We start from the raw sequence: 10,218 nt of genomic DNA, 5'->3' as shown, positions 1-10,218 counted from the left end.
GAGAAGAACACGCACCACAACGAAGAGCAGCCCCCGCTCGCCGCAACTAGAGAAAGCCCGTGTGCAGAAACGAAGACCCAATGCAGCCAAAAATTAATTAATTAATTTTAAAAAAAGATTTTATGATAGGGAATTGCCTCTACACATCCTGACAATTTCTGTCATTCATTCAACAAATATTTACAGAGCACCTATTATATACCAAGTACTGTACTAAGTGCTCAGGTTACAAAATTAACATGAAACAGAAAAGGCATAGTCCTCTCAACCTAAAGAAATTTAAAGAACTGCAACACGAGCATGCAGGGCACAATTAGAATGTATGGTGGGAGTTCTGATTTGGTCTTTGGAATTGGGGTGTATTATGCTACATTGATCATTACGACAACGATAGAGGGACAAATTGGGAGAGTAATGGAGAAGTTACTGTATGATAATGGAGGAATTATCTATAAAATCTTCGCACAATATCCTTCTCCGAGTCAAACTTGAGACAGAGAATGGTGTGCTTCAAGATATTATTTCAAGGCAAATGGCATGAGGGTAATAAAACGTTATTAAATTCTGCAGCTCCCAATGATCACTTTCTCTCTACGTTTCCCTGGAACTTGAAGAGACCACAATGGCAAGGCAGAAAGGAGATGTTACCGAGGCTGGTAGTTTCGCAGGAATTATACAGCAAGGGAATAGTGAGTGAGGCAGGGAAGATGCAAGACACCCCTGCATGGTGTGGGACATTCATTTTTAAAGAGGTGTTCCTGGTAGTAGTGGTCGAAGCAGGGAAGGGAGGGTATTATTGAGGAGATCTTGGTCTAGAAAACGCTAGATAAAACATAAGACTTCATGAGTGAATGAGTTTCAAATGTATGGCACATTCCTGTATTGTCATTGTTTGAACATTACTCTTGCCTCTTTCCAGGCAATTTCCATAAGTTATATGGAAACGGAGAACCAAACAGCTATTTCAAAATTCATCCTTCTGAGCCTTTCGGAAGATATGGACCTGCAGCCCCTCCTCTTTGGGCTGTTCCTGTCCATGTACCTGGTCTGTGTTATAGGGAACCTGCTCATCATCCTGGCCGTCATCTCAGACTCCCACCTCTACTCCCCCATGTACTTCTTCCTCTCCAGCCTGTCCTTCACTGACATCTGTTTCAGCACCACCACAGTCCCCAAGATGTTAGTGAACATCCAGATGCAGAACAAAGGCATCACGTGTGAAGCCTGCCTTACCCAGTTGTATTTTTTCATGATCTTTGCTGGGCTAGATAATTTGCTACTGACAGTGATGGCCTATGACCGGTTCGTGGCCATCTGTCACTGCCTATACTACACGGTCATCATGAACCCTCGCCTTTGTGGTCTCCTGCTTTTGCTTTCTTGGTTGACCTGCCTGATATATTCTTTGTTGCAAAGCTTGGTTTTGAGGGTGTCCTTCTGCAAAGAGACAGAAATCCCCCACTTTTTCTCTGAACTTGCTCAGATTCTCAAGCTCACCTGCTCTGACGCCCTTGTTAGTGACATCCTGCTGTATTTTGTAACTGGCCTGCTGGGTGTTATTCCCCTGACTGGGATCCTTTTCTCTTATTCTTATCTCTTCCATAATGGGCATTTCATCTACTGGTGGGAAGTATAAAGTCTTTTCCACCTGTGGGTCTCACCTCTCAGTCATCTCCTTGTTCTATGGAGCAGGGCTTGGGGTCTCCCTCACTTCTGGAACAGCCCATCCCTCCAGAAAGGGTTCAGTAGCCTCGGTGATGTACACAGTAGTTACCCCCATGCTGAATCCCTTCATCTACAGTCTGAGGAACTGAAGGGGGCTCTGAGGAGACTTTTCACTAGAGGAACGTACTCTCAGTGAGATAATGGAAGTTAAGGGCAGGCAACAGAGATCCCAAGTGCTGATAACTGGTGTTTCTGAATATGTTACCTGAAGACATAGAAAAGTAGTACCATTTATGATATACTAGAAGAAAACATTCCTGAGCCAAAGACAAACTTGAAGCAGCACACCAGAATGTTCACCATCCACCAAGAAAGAATGGCCAACTCTATATAGGAAAAAAATCTAAAAAAGAGTGGATATATGGATAACTAATTCACTTTGCCGTACACCTGAAACCAACACAACATTGTAAATCAACTATACTCCAAGAAAAAGTTTTTTTAAAAAATGGCCAACCAATAACAAAACTTCTCATGAAAACAAACTATTTCAAGGATATAGATTCCTACAAGCATCATGGGAGGAGAAATCAAGTCAAGGAATGCAGATGGGGAGAAGAGAGGACAAGAGTGACAACAAAAGTTTACACACTGGCTCATCTTTTAACCCTCTCGGTTATTCTAGCACCATGCCTACTGGACCATGTTTTTCCCTGGTCTTGGTCTGAAAACCATTACTTGGACCATCTCATACCAACCTCCCTCACGCCATAAGATTTTACTTACTGATTCTTGCTTTGGTGTTGGCTGTTGACCTATACTGAGGATAATACGAAACTTAATAAGAAACTTCTTTAGGAAAATCGTTGTAGTGTCTACTTTAAGAGAAGGGAAATTCTGGTCTTTGTCAATCCATTTGATCTGGAATAAAGGTCCAAAGCAATCTACTCGCTGTCTTCCTTGGCTGGCCCATGCTTCCCCAAATCTTCACACACCTGTTTCCTTTTCACAAGTTGGGCTTCAAATCAAAACTGTCAGCTCTTCCGAGAGCCCCACCCTGACCACCATCCCCCTATTCATTCGTTTCCATAGCACTTATCATATTTTGAGGGGTGGCAGAACATAAAGGCTAAGAGGGCTCTGGGTTAATATCGCCATCATTCACTACGAGTGCAATCTCATGCAAGTTATTTAACTTCTCTGTGCCTCTATGCCCCATAATATATTTCCTGAAGAGTTCTGGTGGCGATTAAATGGTACACATAAGAGAGCCCAGAACAGTGTCTGGTATAAGCACTCAATAATTGTTAGCCATCAGAAGATCCATGAGAGCTGTCTGGGTCCATGTTCACCATGTGAAGGTACAAAGGGATCCATTATCAGCAGAACAGGTAGAAAAGCTGACTAGAGAGGGTTGATCAGGCTATGGATTTAGATGAGCCTGAATGAATCCCCAGAGCTCTGACTTAGGGCACTAAGGATATCATGTAGGAGGGGGCCCTGTGCAAGGCTCAGCCCTCTGAATCTCCCCGGGAGCACCATGTGCTGGAGACCAGATCTGTAGAGTCCAGGAGAGAACTTTCCTGGATCTAGAGACTAAGGATTGGACCAGGAAATGGCCCCAAACAAGGACTCCCTACAACAGGGAACTGGGAGGGCAGAGCATCCTTTATACTGGTTCAGCTCCATGGGGAGATTCTCTTGAAATGAGAGCAAAGAATTAAAACCTGTCTTGGGTTGACTTGAGGAACGATGAACCCTCTTGGTGAATACCAGATTTGGACGCAGGCAGATTCCAATGTTTGAATCCTAACTTTATCATTTACTCTCTGTCTCTAAGCAGCCTCAGATTCTTCATTTATAAATAATTGCTGGGGTGATTATAGAAAATCAGTGTTAAGTATCAAATGTACACATTTTGAAAAAGCAGTGAATACCATATTCATGAACACAATATTTATTTGCACCCCCATCTTGTGCCAAAAAGAGGTATATCTATTGGCAGGATCCTGCACCCCACAAAGCTCTGCCCAGCTGCATTCTTCTCCAGGAGAGGTCTGAGGGTGAGATAAAAACTGATTGCTACTGGAAAAAAAAAATCACTTTATTCAGTGCAATGTCTTAGCTTCCAACCATTCTATGGAACCTCTGGCCCTGGTGACCTGGGACACTGAACTAAGATGAAGCCAAGATAGGACCATCCTAATAAGCCTGAACAGTATCTGATTGTCCTCCATCTTTCACTTAGTTGCAGGTATAGAAATTATTATTCTACCACAGGGTTTTTCAACCTGGGTACTGTTAAAATTTGGGGCCAGGTAATTCTTGGAGTGGGGGATGGGTACTGCCCTATGCATTGTAGGATGTTTAGCAGCATCTGTGGCCTTATCCACTAGATGCCAGCAGTTTCCGCCACTCTCACATCCCATTCAAAAAAGTAAAAAGGGCTTCCCTGGTGGTGCAGTGGTTAAGAATCTGCCTGCCAATGCAGGGGACAAGGGTTCGAACCCTGGTCCGGGAAGATCCCACATGCCGCGGAGCAACTAAGCCGGTGTGCCACAACTACTGAGCCTGTACTCTAGAGCCCGCTAGCCACAGCTACTGAGCCTGCCCTCTAGAGCCCGCATGCCACAGCTACTGAAGCCCGCATGCCTAGAGCCCATGCTCTGCAACAAGAGAAGCCACTGCAATGAGAAGCCCGCACACCGCAACGAAGAGTAGCCCCTGCTCACCACAACTAGAGAAAGCCTGCGCGCAGCAAAGAAGACCCAACACAGCCAAAAATAAATAAATAAATTAAGAAAGAAAAAAAAAAGCAAAAAAATAGGGAATTCCCTGGCGGTCCAGTGGTTAGGACTCGACCCCTGGTCAAGGAACTAAGATCCTGAAAACTGCGCAGTGCAGCCAAGGAAAAAAAAAAAAAAAACTCCAGATATTGCCAAATATCCCTTAGGGACAAAATCACTCCTGAATGAGAACCACTGATTTACCACGACTCAGAACAATCAATGAAAGGAAAATGAAAAGAAAAAAAAAGTAAGGGTTAGACCCTAGTTTTCCTAAGGCCCCAAACAGAACGGACCTAAAATACTAGTCTCTAGACAGAAGAGTCCTTGCATGGAGAAGGAGGCCATAAGTCTGGAACAGAGCATCAACGGACATTTGTTGAATAAACAGATGAACAAATCGTAGTGACTGAAGTGCCAGAGAACAAGAACCTTATCTGTTCTTTGGTTGCCTGGGTAATGATGGGGAAGGATTACAAGGGGACATGAGGAAACTTTTGGGGGTTCACCACCTTGACTGTGACAATGGTTTCACAAGTGTAAACATAGGTCAAAACTTATCAAATTGTATATTTTAAGAATGTGCAGCTTCTTATATGTCAATTGTATCTATATAAAGCTATTCTCGGGGCTTCCCTGGTGGCGCAGTGGTTGAGAATCTGCCTGCCAATGCAGGGGACACGGGTTCGAGCCCTGGTCTGGGTAGATCCCACATGCCGCGGAGCAACTAGGCCCGTGAGCCACAACTACTAAGCCTGCGCGTCTGGAGCCTGTGCTCTGCAACAAGAGAGGCCGCGATAGTGAGAGGCCCGCGCACTGCGATGAAGAGTGGCCCCCGCTTGCCGCAACTGGAGAAAGCCCTCGCACAGAAACGAAGACCCAACACAGCCAAAAATAAATAAATAAATAAACTTAAAAAAAGCTATTCTCCCTCATTTGAAATTCTTGCAATATAAACACTGGCCTTGTGGCAACTGTAAAAATAGGTACCATTTCTTCCCTTTCCTGTACCCATGTCCCTTCTGTGTAATTCTGAGGACCCTTCCACACTGGGCTCACTCATGTGACTGCACTGGGCAATGGGGTGCAGGCAAACATGACACATGAAGGGGCTTGAAAAGCACCCTGCAGGGTGGAGCTTGCGCTCTTCTGGAACCCTCTGGCATCATGGGTACAGGCCCCATCTAGACTACTGGAGGATGAGACCGGAGTGAAGCACAAGTAACCAAACCAGCAGCCAACTGCAAGCACATGGTAAGCCCAGCTAAGAACAGCCCAAATTGTCAAGCAACAGAATTGTAAACGAAATAAGTGGTGGTTGTTTTAAACCACGGTGTTTGGATTAGTTTATTATGCAGCAAATATGAACAGGCCACCTTCATTCCATTCTACTAAGGAGCATGCACAGGCTACCTTTCTTCCTACACAGCAAATCTCATCAGATGCCAATGGATTTCCATCAACTTCAACTAACATTTTTTTTTTTTCAACTAACATTTAAACTGAGACTGATAAAGTCCTGATGTACATGTGTATGTGTTAAATAATGTCCCATGTTATCCCTTCAGCTTTCTCTCCTACTTCAAAGATTGTCCTTTTACTTGTCAAAGTTATATGTGTTTTTCTGTGCCTTTGCACTCAGGATTGACATGCTTATTCAAATCTGATCCTGAGCACTATAAATAAGCCTTCTAAACATAGCTTGCATCATCTCTTCAATATGGCTTTCCTTGAACTCCCAAAGTTCAACATCCTTCCTCGGGGCCTCGTTAATGGATTACCAGGCCATACTAACTATCTTATTTGTTGTTTATATCTGTCTCTCCTCCTAGACCTTTACTCCTTTAAGGACAGCACCATGTCTTTCTTCCCAAAGCCTAGTCCGGTGTAAGGCACTTAACTGATATTCACTGGTTCCCTAGAGAGGAAAAAATCCTGAGTGGAGTGGAATTACCCAAACATTACACAAGATAGAGCTGCTCCTGCTGGAGAGGCCCCAAGAACTGAAAGCCACAGTGAGACAAGAAGACCGGGTAGGAGTATAATTACAAGTCCTCTCCAGAGAGACTGTGTAAGGTATCACGTCTGTCCCAAGAACTGGCAGAACAGTGCAATGAGATGCAAGAGCTCTGAGCCACTTAGGTGGCGATGGGAATTCAGTTTCCTTCTGCCCTGTTAATTGACATGATGGAGGAACTGGGTTGAGGGAGTAGCTGTGCTGGATTACCAGGGCTCCTAATTAAAGAAATAGTCATATTTTACTCAATGCTGAGAGAAAGTACTCTTCTCCCCTTGGGCTTGGCCTCTAGGGTATATTTTTTTTCAAATGTAGGCAAGAGCCAGTCAATAATTGCTATTTCTTCACTAATGAGCTGAGGAAAACTTTTCATCTGCAGAACACTCACCACCTTCGCTCACAGATGTGCAACTGCCCCCCACCAAGCACCCAAAGACCTGCATGGAGCACTGCAAGTGGAAAGGGTGCAGGGACTTCAGGAAGACAAACGGAAGATGGAAGCCCTGTGACCCTGCCCTCCTGACATAATGCACTATAAGCCCAACTGATCTATCAGGTGGTGCCAGCATGAAAGGTACCGCAGTTGAGAGGACATGAAGTGAGGTTGAACAGACAGCACTCGATAAATGGTCCCAGTTTCCAGCTGATAAGTTGACTTATTTCACCTGTCTTCTCAGGTGAATGACTAACTTACAGTGGTGTGTAGAAGACGGCAGTTAATCTATGTTACAGTATTCAAATCTGCCTTCTTCTTGTGTAAGGTAGAGAAACTTTTTTTTTTTAGTTATCACAAATATTAAGTCAGAAGGATTGTCAAAGGCCTGAGGCTGGAACTTGTCTTTAGGAAGCAGATTTATTTATCTACTTAGATTCTCAAGGCATAACTGAGTACTTTTTTAAAAAATCAGCTTTTATTCTGAATTCATAAGAGTAGCAGTGGGCTAAAGACAAATATAAAGGAACGCATGTAGCTTAAACTGAAGGGAAAGGATTTTCCTGGGCTCATGTAGAACAAAGGACTACAGTTTAAAGAATTGCTAGTCTTAAGCGCCTATTTAAAGAGTCTCTAGGGAGTTCCCTGGTGGCCTAGTGGTTAGGATTCCAGGCTTTCACTGCTGCAGCCCGGGGTTCAATCCCTGGTCGGGGAACTGAGATCCCACAAGCCACACAGCATGGCCAAAAGATAAAAATAAAAATTAAGCAAACCCAAATAAATTTGAGAGGCTGCAAAAATAAGTAAATAAATAAAAATTTAAAAAAAGAGTCTCTAGAAGAACCCAAGAACAGGGAAGATAAAAATAAGGACACTGGAGGATACTTTAGCCTCTGACACAATAGCTACAGCAACCAGCAAACATAGGCTAACTTCTAGCTAGAAAAATATAAAGCACATTAAAGGACTATCTACTGCGGTTCACTTTACCCAACACATCATGTCAAGATTTCAACAAAAAAAACTGCAAGGCGTATTAAAAGGCAAGGAAAAAAGAAAAGAAACAGTCTAAAACAAGAAAGCAAGCATCAGAACCAGACTCAGTTATGGCAGAGATTTTGGAATTACCAGACTGGGAATTTTAATTAACTGTGGTTAATATGGTATGGGTTCTAATGGATAAAGGGAATACGTAAGAACAAATGGATAATGTAAGCAGAGAAATGGCAACTTTAAGAAAGAATCAAGGACTTCCCTGATGGCGCAGTGGTTAAGAATCCGCCTGCCAATGCAGGGGACACGGGTTCGAGCCCTGGTCCGGGAAGATCCCACATGCCGCGGAACAACTAAGCCCATGCACCACAACTACTGAGCCTGCGCTCTAGAGCCTGCGCAACTACTGAGCCTGTGTGCCACAACTACAGAAGCCCGCAGGCCTAGAGCCTGTGCTCCGCAGCAAGAGAAGCCACCGCAATGAGAAGCCCACGCACTGCAACGAAGAGTAGCCCCTGCTTGCCGCAACTAGAGAAAGCCCGCACACAGCAATGAAGACCCAACACAGCCAAAAATAAATAAATAAAAATTAAAACTAAAACTAAAAAAAAGAAAGAATCAATGGAAATGTTAAAAATAAAAAACACTATATCAGAAATGAAGGGTGCTATCAAAGGATGGGCTCAGTAAACTGGACGTGGCTGAAGAAAGAATCAATGATCAGTGAGCTTGAAGATACAGCAGTGAAACTTTCAAAACTGAAATGCAAAGAAAAATATGAAAAGAAAAACAGTATCCAAGAACTGTAGGACGATTTACAAAAGGTGTAAATGCATATAATGGGAATACCAGGAGAAGAATGAGAGAAAAGAACAGAATATTTGAAGTAATAACGGATGAGAATTTTCCAAAATTAATGAGACAGCAAACCACCACAGATACAGGAAACTAAGAGATCATCAATACAAAATGGGATCAATACAAAAAAGAAAAAAGGAAAAAAAAAAGCCTAGATCTAGGCATATTATATTCAAATTGCAGAATAATCAACATAAAATAAACCTAGACTTTACTAACAAAAACAAAAAGGGCTCTTGTACCTGGATATTTAAAAACCTTATTAACTCCTAAGTGAAAAGAAAAATACAAACTGAAATTACAGAACTGTAAAGAAATGATGATAATCAAAACTACATATTAGAATCTATGGGATGCATTCAAAGCAGTGAGCAGAGGAAAATTCACTGCACAAAACACTTGTGAATGAAATGAAAGATTAAGAATAAATTAATTACTAGTTAAGAAAAAAAAAACCTAGAAAAAGAAAAATAAACCAAAAGAAAGCATAAGGAAGTAGTGGAGATAAAAGCAGAAATTAATGAGGAAGGGACTTCCCTGGTGGTCCAGTGGGTAAGATTCCACGCTCCCAATGCAGGGAGCCCAGGTTTGATCCCTGGTCGGGGAACTAAGATCCCACCTGCAAGCCGCAACTAAGAAGTCCGCATGTCACAACTAAAGATCCTGCATGCTGCAACTAAGACCCGGTACAGCCTAAAGAAATAAATAAAAAGAAATTAATTCCATTTTTTTCAAAAAACAAATAAACCACTAGCTTATTTGATGCACGAAATGAGAAAGCAAATATACAAAAAATAAGAGGTGATGACCACTGAATCAAAAAATATTTTTAAAGTCACGTAACCACTTTGCTGACCTCTATGTTAGATGAAATGAACAATTTCCTAGTAAAATACAGATTACCAGTGCTGACTCCATTCAGGTTAGAAAGCTTAAAACAGACTAATTCCATTAAAGAAATAAAGTTCCTAAGAAAACAAACCACTAAAAAGCACTCCACCCAGATGGTTTCACAAAGAATTCTACCAAATCTTCTAAAAACCACTTAGTCTTAATGCTGTACAAATTATTCCAGAGCACTGAAAAGGAGGCAAAAATTCCTAATTCCTCTCATGAAGCAGCCATAATACTAATACCCAAACCAGACAGATGGTACTAAGAAACCACACATCAATTATTCATGAATACCAATGCAAAATTCTAAAAATACTAGCAAACAGAATCCAACAAAACATTACGAAAATAATATACCATGGCCAATAAAATTCATTCTAGGGACACAAAATCTGTTGAGTATTGAGAAATTTATTAATATCATATACTATATTGATAAATCAGAGGAAGAGAATCACAATCCTCCTCATAGATGTTCAGAAAAACTTGCACAAGATACAATACCCATTCATGGTAAAACATTCAAGAACACAGGATACCTTCTCAATATGATAAAATATACAGTTGACCCC

The 10,218-nt window shown here is 42.1% G+C and overlaps 1 pseudogene; it reads left to right on the top strand.

Annotated features, from left to right (window-relative positions):
- Positions 1-937: 937 nt before the first annotated feature.
- Positions 938-1,814, top strand: LOC137758713 (olfactory receptor 7D4-like; annotated as a pseudogene).
- The last annotated feature ends 8,404 nt before the right edge of the window (positions 1,815-10,218 follow it).

This window comes from Eschrichtius robustus, chromosome 2, assembly GCF_028021215.1.
Source record: "Eschrichtius robustus isolate mEscRob2 chromosome 2, mEscRob2.pri, whole genome shotgun sequence".
Classification (NCBI taxonomy): domain Eukaryota; kingdom Metazoa; phylum Chordata; class Mammalia; order Artiodactyla; family Eschrichtiidae; genus Eschrichtius; species Eschrichtius robustus.
Note: the sequence above shows the minus strand (reverse complement) of the source record. Positions and strands in the feature narration are given on the sequence as shown.